Source organism: Pseudopipra pipra, chromosome Z (genome assembly GCF_036250125.1).
Source record: "Pseudopipra pipra isolate bDixPip1 chromosome Z, bDixPip1.hap1, whole genome shotgun sequence".
NCBI classification, from domain to species: Eukaryota; Metazoa; Chordata; class Aves; order Passeriformes; family Pipridae; genus Pseudopipra; species Pseudopipra pipra.
In genome coordinates, this window is record NC_087581.1 from 38,129,135 (window position 1) to 38,140,783 (window position 11,649).

Sequence of the window (11,649 nt, forward strand, 5' to 3'; positions counted from 1 at the left end):
CATAACAGATACAACACAAAGCAGATTTTACAAGCATAATGTTATGAAGCACAAAGGTGCGATGCTATCGCTTAAGTCAATTATTATGCCCTTTATACATTTTTCTTCTTTAAAAGAGATTCTCAGTATGAAAAGCAACTGTGAAAAGCAAGGGTTAACCAATCAAGATTTATTCACCAATACTATGTTAAAAATAATAGAAAAATGAAATTATTTTCTAGAGCTCTTCTAGAATCTGTGCTTGCAACAAATGTTCTTTCACAAAAAACTCTTTTTTTCTTTTTTTTTAATAATAAATATTTTAAAATCAGCATTTTAACCCAGTATCTATTTCTAAACTTTAGGCTCCAGTTTTAACTGATGTGACTCCACATGTCTGTATCTACGTCACTAGAGCCATCACAAACCCAAAGGATCAGTAAGAAACTCCAAAGGCGTCTAGTCCCTGTCCCACCTGAATGGTAAGAACGACTGAAGGACATTCCCAACATGTGCTTGTCTATGCTCTTTCTAAAGGTGAAATGCCAGCTTGTCACTTCATCCTCACACATCAGCTGTCATGGTGAGTATTCCATTGCTTCACAGTCCTTGACAGTCCCTTGAATTACAGGAAAGCAGTGTCTGCGAGAGAGCAAAAGTGGATTTTCCTAATCTGTTGAGGTGGTGGTGGAAGCCCCAGGTGGTAAGAAAAGCCTCTTGTGGTGAGGGAAAAAAATCCAGCATAGACTGAAATCTGTGTGTGGTATTTTATTGGGCTTAGGCTAGGTGGGAATGCCCCTGACACATCCCTTGGGTCTCTCACAGATTCCTTCTGGACAGAACGCCCAGCACACAGCTGGATAAACACATCATGTGGTGGGTGAGCAATTGGCTCATGGGTCAAGCACAGAGGGTAACAGTGAATGGGGTAACATCAGGCTGGTGACCTGTCAGTACTGGGGTTCCACAGGGCTCCACCTTGGGCCCTCTGCTCTTCAACATCTTCATAAATGACTTGGACACAGGACTAGAAGGGACACTAAGCAAATTCGCAGATGACACAAAACTGGGAGGAGCTGCTGACTCCCTCGAAGGCAGGGAGGCCCTGCAGAGAGACCTCAACAAATGAGAGGACTGGGCAATCACCAACCAGATGAAGTTCAACAAGGGAAAGTACCGGATTCTGCATCTGGGATGGGGCAACCCGGGAAGTATGGACAGATTGGGTGTAGCAGGGTGAATTTATGCTGATACTTTTGGGTTGTGTTTGGCCCCAGTCACCTGTAGTAGTTTATATTCTCCCTGCCAAGTTCACTGATAAAACAGTGAATTCGTCCTTGGAGGGAGAACTTCTGTATAAACCATTTTAATTGGTGTTCTACTATTGGTTCATTGTCTGCCAAGGGCATTTGAAGGAGAAATCGAAGAGGAAGGGAGGAAGGCTCGACCCCCAACTCAGTTAAGAAAGACCCCAAAGCATACTGCGCGTGCGTCGGGGGATTTCCGATGTTCTCACGCATGTGCTGAAGGGATGAACTTACATAACTGGGAGGTGGGACTGAGGGCCTCGGGCTGGGCGGTGCTGGCCACACCTGGGAGGTTGTGGTCACTCAATTAATTGTATGAAAAGCAGATAGTACTTTCTTGGAGGGAGCTAACTTCACAACAAGGACAACATTGCCTTTGGCAGGGCCGCCTGCCAGTTTGTGAACTTACTGACTCTCCAAGGATGCAGCTTCTGCTATGGGTAATTATAGGTATGCTAGGTCGGTAAGATAACTTTATGGGCAACAGTTGGGTAACTGAGGAGGTCGTGCTGGGGGCTTATTTCTCTCCTCCTTCCTCCTTTTTGGGTTTGTTTGTTTTGTTGGCCACCTCTTAGTAATAAATATCTGTTTTGTTGAGCTTTCAACGGTGTTGTGGTTTTCAAGATTCAGTATGGTCCGAATCCTCCTTGATACACTGGGGAAAGAGATGCTGCAAAGCAGTGCCACAGAAAGAGACCTGGGGGTCCTGGTCGATGGCAAGTTGAATAGGAGTCAGCAGTGCCCTGGCAGCCAGGAGGGCCAACCTGTTCCTGGCGGGGAACAGGTAAAGCATCACCAGCCAGTCGAGGAAGTGGATTGTCCCACTCTGCATTGGTGAGGCCTCACCTTGAATATTGTGTGCAGTTTTGGGCACTGTAATATAAGAAAGATATTATCTCTTAGAGAGCATCCAAAGGAGGGCAACAAAGATGGTGAAGGGCCTTGAGGGGAAGCCATATGAGGAGAGGCTGAGGTCACTTGGTCTGTTCAGCCTGGAGGAGACTGAGGGGAGATTTCATTGGAGCCTACAACTTCCTTGTGAGGGGAAGAGGAGGGACAGGCACTGATCTCTTCTTTGTGGTAACCAGTGACAGCACCCAAGGGAACGGCCTGAAGTTGTGCCAGGGGAGGTTTAGGTTAGGTATTAGAAGAAGGTTTTTCACCCAGAGGGTGATTGGGCACTGGAACAGGCTCCCCAGGGAAGTGGTCACAGCACCAAGCCTGACAGAGTTCAAGAAGCATTTGGATGACACCCTCAGGCACATGATCTGACTCTTGGAGATGGTTCTGTGCAGTGTTAAGGATTCGATGATCCTTGTGGGTCCATTCCAACTCAGCATACTCTGTGATTCCGTGACTTATCTGAGGCTGCAATCCTTTTTGACAGCCTACTAAAGGCTTCCTTGCCTATTTTAATGATGCCAACATTTTCTAATCCCTTAATAGAACTCTTTAAAAAAAGCCCCTTAATATTCAATTTTCTGAAGCATATCTGGTATGATCCTAAAATTGAAATACGCACTTGGTGAACTTAATTGAAAGCATTGTCTTCTCCAGTGACATGCACTTTCTGTCTGCAGCAAAAGAAAAGGTGGAAGTCTCTCACAATACAGTATTATTCAGAGACATCCAGATTTGGCTTATCCTGTCCTTAGTAATATTAGACACATCAGGACACAGATCAACTATAAAGCATTCCTTAGGACAACTGCTGAGACAAGCAGCTGCTTTTCAGATAGAAAATTAAGGTTATTCCAGACTTTCCCTCAGTCATACAGTAACAAGTTGCTTAGCACTGTGTGGCAGGGAGGCACAGAGTTATGTGAGATGCCTGGGAGAGCAAGAGAGCATGCTACAATGCTGGGAATTTTAAAAATGCCTCAGAGATAAGGAGTAGGCTGCATATATACAGCAACAAGCAATTGTGAAATAAATGTCACTATTTTTCACCAAGGGCAAAACATTTCTCCTCAGGCTCTGGGGATGGGCTCTGCAGCATACAAATGCTAGGATCTTATGGGGGACAGGGTGGCACAGGGATTGCTGTAAGGCATGGACCCCTATGTCCTTGGGACCAATTGCTCAAGTCCCATTAAGTTGAACATCCGGTGTCTTTTACATTAGTGCTCTAGGTAGGGCCAGGAGAGCATCGCCACCTCCCACCCATTAATTCTCCATGGCAAGAGCACTCCTAGAGGGCATCAGCTGGTTTCTTTGGGGAAAGACCAACAAAGGCATTCCAGGAAGTCAACTTATGCAGTCCAGCTACTCCTCTACACCTTGTCCCAAAGAAAATCCCTCAAGCATATCGTCAGTGGGCCTCTGCACTACCACTTTCACTATGCTGGTCTGCTCTTCCTATGTCGCACTTCTTGCAGCTGATGGAAGCTTGTCACCCTGCAACAGTCCAGGCAGGTAGTATTAATTTACAGAAGACTTGGCTAGTCCTCATTCACCATTATCAGTTCTGATTGCTACATTTTCAGTAGCATCAGCAACCGAGGCACAAAATATATGAGCAATTACTTATTTTTGCTAGTTATGAGTGGTCCATACCAGCCCATTGACTGTCCTCCAAGGGGGGCTTGTGCTGCTCCACAGCCTGAAGTGTCATGCTGTTTAAAACCCAATTTTAGCCACCATCTGAAAATGTACCCTTTAGATCTTATAGATGAATGGCGTGATTGGGCCAAATGAACGTGGTGGAGCCTGCTTAGAGCAGAGGCTGCACTGTGTGATAACCTGCAGTCTCCTTACCCTTTCTGCAGGGCAATGCAGAAAGTTTTATTTCTGTTTCTCTCCAGCATCACTTCAGTAGGCCTTGTGCAACAGCATGATGTTGTTGGTATAGTTTCCCAAAATTGCAAGGAGATGTTTAAATTTTAAAACAATGTGGTCATTTATGAAAACAAGTGTTCCTTTTATATTTTGCCATAATATTTTTCACATTTTCTTTTTCACATATGTCCCTTCAAAAACAATCAGTACCAAGCATAAATCAGCTGTCAGTATCCATTTAAAGATATTCTACTTGAGAATATCAGGATGTTTATGGTGCAGCATATTTAGACAAAAAACATCTTTATCCTTCACACAATATTAATTTTTTCCCTTCTCTTTTTTTTCCTTTTCCTCTTTCATCATAAAATACAGACCATAAAGTGCATATAGGGCTTCAGTTGAAAGCAATCGGGGAAAAGCTGAATAAACCAATTACAGCAGAAAATAATAAAGAGGAAGCCCACGTTAATTGTAAGGGGGTTGTTTTTAGGAGAGGAAACTGATGAGCTGGATGAAGAGCAGCATGGCAGTGCAGGCAGCTGCCAAGGGCCTGGCCAGCAATCAGCAAAGCCCTACAATCGGAAAGTAGAGTATGGGGAAGGACAGCCTCTGACTCCAGGGAAGCACAGTGACTGATGACGGCACCCCTATTCTTTCCTAACTGTGAATACTGTAGCTCACCATCATCACTATATCCCGATGTCTGGCATGTATACCTCCGGCTTTTGTCAGTAAAGTGCCAACATACATCCTCCCTTCCAAGGCCTCCCCACCCAGCAGAAAAAGCGATCAGAAATATCTCTTCCACAATTGGACTGATTTATACCTCTCCTTTTCAAACTTGCAGTAAACCACAGGAATAGAGAGGGCCTTCTGTAATTTTTTACTCTGCATCCTCCAGGAGACAGTGCCACAAGAGCCTGTACCAGTCCCCATCTTGCTGCAAGATGGTCACCCACTCTGTACAGAGCTGGTGCTTGGCGCCAGATGAAGGCACCAGCAGGTGCATGAACACCAAGGAAGTGGGCAGAGAGAAACTAATTCCAATTACAGCTGACCCACGCCTGGCTGAAAGGAGACAATAACAAAAATGGGGTTGAGACCCAGCCCAAATCACTGTCAGGGAAAAATGCAGTCCAGATGGTGCATCTTGCTGGAACAGGATGAGGATGGTGTGCTCTTTCTTCAATCAGCACTGTGAAACCATTCAACCCAAAATGAGAAGAATCTTTACCCTCCTTTAATAGATCTGTGTTTCCATGGTTGCATCTTTTAAACTATAAACACTTCATGCTTTAAAGATTTAAGGAATGATCGTGTTACATGGACAGTTTTCTTTTACAGAAACCCCATAAAATACCAACATGTTTAGTTCTGCCTAGCTGTCCTGCTGCTACTTTGAAATAGCCAGTAATCTCCACTAAACAGTCATCTTCTCTCCCACAGGGTCTGACATGAAAATGGGTTCATCAGAAAAACAAATTACAGATTATTTTTGCAGAAAAAAATGTTAGTTATGTATCCTTGCAATCGGCTCCATTAGGTTTTCACACTCCCTCTACCCTCTTGCTTTCTCCCTGCCTCCCTCCCTCTTTTCAAGAGCAATTTTTAAAGCAGCAAATGGCAGGATTCCAGGGGTTATGTTACTGCCAAAAATTAATTTAAAAAACAAGAGGGAGGCTGTGAGCTGAAAAAAAAAGGAGTGGGAAATGCATTCTCTCTGCATGTGGGACCTTCGATCTTGGCCACATAACTGGCATTTTACCTTGGAAATGGCTCCCCATCCTCTGTCTCCCCTGTCCACCTGAGATGGCTGATTGCACTAAGATTCTCCCTTTTTCTGCTACAGGGGCATAAAACTTCACTTCTGCAATGCACCTTGCTGGTTTACATGGAGGTGATGAAGTCTAGTGTAAAAGGTGGTTCACAAACTATTCCTAGGTTTTACATGCTATTTGTTTACAGTAGTGAGACTGTGGCTGAGAAGGATATGGAAAACTAGCTTTTAAGAAAAAGATTTTGGAAAAAAAGAAACTGGATGTGTTTACAAAAGAGTTGATTCTGCCACTACGTAGTGGAGTGGATACTTTCAACAAAATTACTCCTGTTTATTTTTACAGCTCTGTCCTCACGTCCACTAAAAATGAGTGCCTTTCACGGCAGCTCTCTGGGGCAAGTCTGAAACAAATTAGGCAGAAGTTAGCTCCAGTCATAGCCTCAGCAGACCCTGGGAAAGGCCTGGCACACCACTCCACTGACCTCGTAGGGTGTCCCTGACATCATTAGTGACAACTCATTAGGAAGATGCTCTGTACCCTTGCTGACCTTCTCTGGCTCTTTTGCAGTTCTGCTGCACCCTGCATAATATGAAATAACTAAAACATTGACAGATTTATGGTTGGTTTTTCTCCAGTAATAACTGCCACCATTTTATATGCTTCCTCGACCTGTGTTGAGCTGATATGGTCTTAGATCTGTTGTATCCACAATCTTAATCCTGAGTTGTAATGGTCAGCTCAGAAATTGCTGTTTAACAGATTAATTTAAGACCATTTCCCCCCTATTTGTATCATTTTTATCTATCTTGAATACCATCCTGTAGATCCGTCTACAACTCTTCACAGAGGTGCCTCAGCTGGTTTGAGTAATTCCATTTCATGAGCAAATTTTCTTATGTTGCTGCTCACTGAATGTAAAACGTCCCCCCACAGATCACCATTCAATCCACCTGCTGACATGACCGTGCTCCAAGAATTGGTGATTTATTCATACATCTCATTTTTTACCCTTTACCAAGTATTTATCCATTCAAGGATCTTCTTTGTCATGTTATGTTCCTTACAAGTTTTTGGTGAAAACAGTCTGTCAAAAGTCTCTGGAAGAAACTAACATTAGTTGGTCAACAGAATGCCTCTTTTCCACGTGCCTCTAAGCCTCTTTTGAGAGTGTTATCAGGTTTGTGCGGATGAGCTTCCTTTTACAAAGGCAATGTTGAACCTCACTAGAATGGGCATTATTCAAGCATCCACCAGTTTTATTGAGTGTGCCCCACTTGCAAATCTTTCTATGGTCTTGACAGGCTAAGAAATCAACAGGCCTTTGAACACATTTAAGTTCAGTAAATTAGTCTTCCAAATCCAGAGTTTGGAACAAGGACCAAAGTTGGTATCCTAATGGCAAAGTACTTTTAGTTTAATGTCTTTTGTACTTCCAGATGAGTCTTAAAACCCTTCGTACCTCTGCCATGGCGTTCCAGAACAGAAAGGAGGGATGGCTGGCCAAGAGACAGGTCCCAGGCAGTGTAAAGGATAAACTCTACCCAGTAACCTGCAGAATGAACTGCAAGTATTTACATCATGAGCTCCTTGAGAAATGCAGCTTGGAAAAAAAAACAAAATCAAGCTGCCAAATGTGACATTGGTACTTTCCAGATAAGTTTAGAATGTAGCCTCATGTTGCATTATCGAAATAGTATTGCAACAGTCTAATCACCAGTGACACTTGCAAAGGTTGCAGCACAATACACTCATTGTAACTTAGCGATAATTAAATGCAAAACAGGGAACCTGGCTTTCCACTTGAACTTTTTGGAGCACAACCAGATGTCTAGATTGACCACAGATGGCCAGCAAATCTTCTCTGAAGTCAGATTTCTGTGCAAAGTTCTTCACATAGCAACAAGCAAATATTTTTCTGTCAGGAAGAAAGATGGATACAAGATGGATACAAAATGAGTGAAAGCTGAGTCCTGAGTCCACCAGCATGAGGATTTCTTCCCTCAATCTACCTACTAACAAGAAAGAACCAGAGTAGTTTGTTGCCTCCAAAGAGACAAATGGCTCCAAATTGCATTTACAAATAGCACTAGCTGAGCTACGGAATTTGAGTAAGATTGAGCTTTTCCAAAGGGTGTGCCTGATGATAAACTTTTAATGTTTGAGGTCATTGTAGCAACTCTAACCTTTTAGCACTTCTGAAAATCAGATGCTTTTCTAGATAACAAATACAGAGAAGTGGCATAAACTGTAGATACTCATCTTTCATAAACATTTGAATTCTTTCTTTTTTCTTGAATTGTCTATGCCACTTCCTTTCCCCTCTATATCCAACACACCGCTTCCCTTTCCCCTGGTGAGCTGAATCTGTGAGTCAGGAGATCTGTGCTGCAGAGTGCAAGGTCCCATCATTTTCTAACCTTCCTACTTAAGATCCAGGACATCTCAAAAGCCACAAAGGCCCCACTCTCCAAATCACTTTCACTCTCAGCCTCCAAAGTGACATCCTCATGATTTCTGGGATAAGCAGCTCTTCCAGGACATCACTCCCATGAGAGAGGTGCTGCCTCAGCTGACACTGCCAAGTCCTGAGGATCCTGAAGATTACCACTGAGACCTTGAATACAACTTTGTATTTCACGGGGAGCCAATGTAACAAGTAACAAATCAAGATGACAGTTACTTGGCAAAAGGGACACTTACTTAGCCCAAATGGAGGGCTGCTCCACACAAAAGCTTCCTCCATGCAGCAATGCTTATTTCTAGGTGTAATTCATACTGCTACCTGGGGGTGCAGACCTGTTGCACAGCACCAACCTCTGGGTAAAAGGAGACACCAGCAATCACAAATGGAGAAAATATCGGAGAATTTTCCTGCTGTTGCTGTCCTGAGTCCCTTAGGAGGTGGCTGTGTTTCAAAGACAGAAATTGGGGCAAAAAATGTAAATAAGGTCATAGCATCTGGAATGTCTTCACAGTGTTCTCTTTTTTCCATCTGTGTTACCTTCCTTTCTCCACTGTAACTAACAGCCAGGTGCTAGTTCCAAGTGTGTGAGAGGAAATGGTAGGAACTCATGTGTCCTCTATTTTAAGAACATGGTTGGCCAGACATGGCAAAGCATTTTCCTAAATGTAACTGTAATGGAGTACACTGGATTTTAGCTATTCCTCCACTTCCTTTTGAAGAGCATTTGGGCTACAATTTGTGCTCTAACTACTGATTACTGAGTATTTTAAGAGATAGTGATTACATTACACAGCATTTTCTGTATACATGCCCAGGCTTACAGTGAAAGGACCCTTGAAAATTACTTTTCTTGCCATCCTCCCTTGAATTTGCAGCATTCTTCTTTAAAACAAGTGACAAACCTATTTATTCATGGTCACACTGATAGAGAGGGGAGGAAAATTAGCCACAGCATAACTGTTTTTCTTTGAAACTTATTTCAGTGGTACTGAAATACCACTGTCCTGTTACATGTACCTGTACCTAAGAACACTATAAAATAGGGGACTCACAGGATTCCTAACAAAATTTTTCTAGTATAAATCAAACCAGAATTGTGGACTTTTACAACATTTTCTTTTAAACAACAAACAAACAAAAAATCACAAAGGCATAAAGGGAAGATGGATAATGAAGTATACAAAAAAGTGAAAAAGAGCATGTACAAACAGTGATGTCACCCACATCCACGACAAAGAAAAGTATGTCTGTAATCCTGAAGAACAAATGCCACACACTTTTGTTTTCAGACCTGGCCTGTTCCTGTATAGGAGTGTGCAGAATTCTAAGAAATAAGAAAAAAATATAAAAATTAACCACAGTAGACATCAGCACCTAGAAAAAAAAGAGAGAGCAGACAGACTGACAGTCTAAAAAGCCACATCAGGACTGGCTCTCTGTCCCGAACACAATAAGATCGAAAGGGAGAAGTGGTCCTAAAGAGAAGATGACCTGGGATGACTCATATTTCATTTTATATGCCTTATGCCCCAGGCATTTCAAAACAACTCAGACACTGCTAGCAGCATGTCTTTAATCCTGCCAGCAATAGTTTTGCCTGCTTACTATTTGCTTTAATAGAAAATGAAGTATGTTACTAATGCTCCTCTCCATGTTTGCTCCTATGAGTTTTTTTCTAATGCCATAAAAGCCTCCTGCAGGTCTGTAGCACAAAGAGATAGAAGTAGCAAAAAGGTGTGGTGTAACCATCTTAAAAGCACTTTCTTTTTATATAGTTTTCTATTTTCCTGTGATATTGCCAACCAAGCATCAAAGAGCAGAGAGAAATACTTATGCTCCTTGAATTCCCAGCATGTTCCTCCCTGCGTCATTACAGACATTGTTGAAGGACATGATAAAGCTGAGCTGACCTGCTTCAATCTCATCCATCAGCACAGGCACAACTGGAAACAAGCCCTTCTGGAGTAATGTCAGCACTTTCATTGACAGCAAATGTAAACTACACAAGGGCAGAAGGCAAAACACCAGAAAATCCTATTTGGTGTACAAGAAAACCCTATTTGGTACCCAAGAAACCCCTCTGTCTCTCTCTTTCGGCCCCCTTTACCACATGTGATGTAGTTGTTAGCAGTGCACATCAGTGCACACTGAAAACAGGACTTGCCCATACACTCATTACAGCAGGAACGTGTAATTGCAAACAGTGTTTGCAGAAAAGTTATTTTATGCACTGGTGGTGGAAATGCGCAAAAGGTTTGAGAGCTGGGTTGGATTCTTAGCTGGCATTAGTGTTTGAGGTCAACAGGAAGGCACCACTGAGCATCAACTGAGTCCAGGATGTAGCAGTACTTCAGATGAGGGATGTCAACAGCAATGCTGTCTTTCCTACACACATGCAAATATACAGAAGCACTCATGCCTTTAATTTTCACCTGTTTAATACTCTTTCTTAAAAGCCATAACATCCATCCTATACAGCCCTTCACAGCAAGCCAAGTCTCAAGAGAAAAGGGTTTTTAGCAGAGGTTTTGACACCCTGTACAGGCTTTTCTGAGGCACAGGAAACCATGCAGAGACCCAGAAGCTGGGATCCCAAAGGCATTGATCTGCAGCCAAGCAGTAAGGATTAAGGCAGGAAGAAAGCAAAACTAAAGGACACATTTGAGGGTTTGGAGGTTCAGGCTTCTCAGGACAGGTTTTGTCCCTGTAACCCATGAACCCTGATGCGGGATCCAACTCATAACATCTCCACTGTCCTTGTCCAGATGAATTTGTGAGGGGGCTAGGTGCGTGAGGGGTAGATATGGTTTTTTCACCATGGTTTTTTCCAGGCTTACTCCCCAGATTGGCTGGGAAACCCACAGCACCAGAATCAGCCCTGTATCACGACCTGGAAGAGGATGCCATCACCCCCATTGCATCCTCCTGTGGAATGAGGCAGAAGAAAACTACCCACTGAGAGGCAGATTTCCTTTGGTGTAAAATCTTCATTGTGTTTGTCTTAATGGACATCATTTCATTCCAGATGAAATTTCTTCCTTTATGCTCAAACATGATATGGTGTGATCAATAGAAATTAGCTGCATAGATCTTCTTAAATCTCATCACCAGCATGCATAAAAATCGGTTAGGGCAAAGCTAGGTTGTTTTCACCTGATATGAACTGATAACTCAGCAAGTTTTCAGTGTCAGCTTTGAGGCCCTGTAGAGGGCCTTGGCCAGATTTCCAAACACTATCATTTGGAAGCACACAGTGCATTTTTCAGTTGGGTGAGGCTGACAGCAAGGCAAATGTCAGCAGAAATTATGAAGATGTCCAGTTGCAACTGTGGCTGTGCTG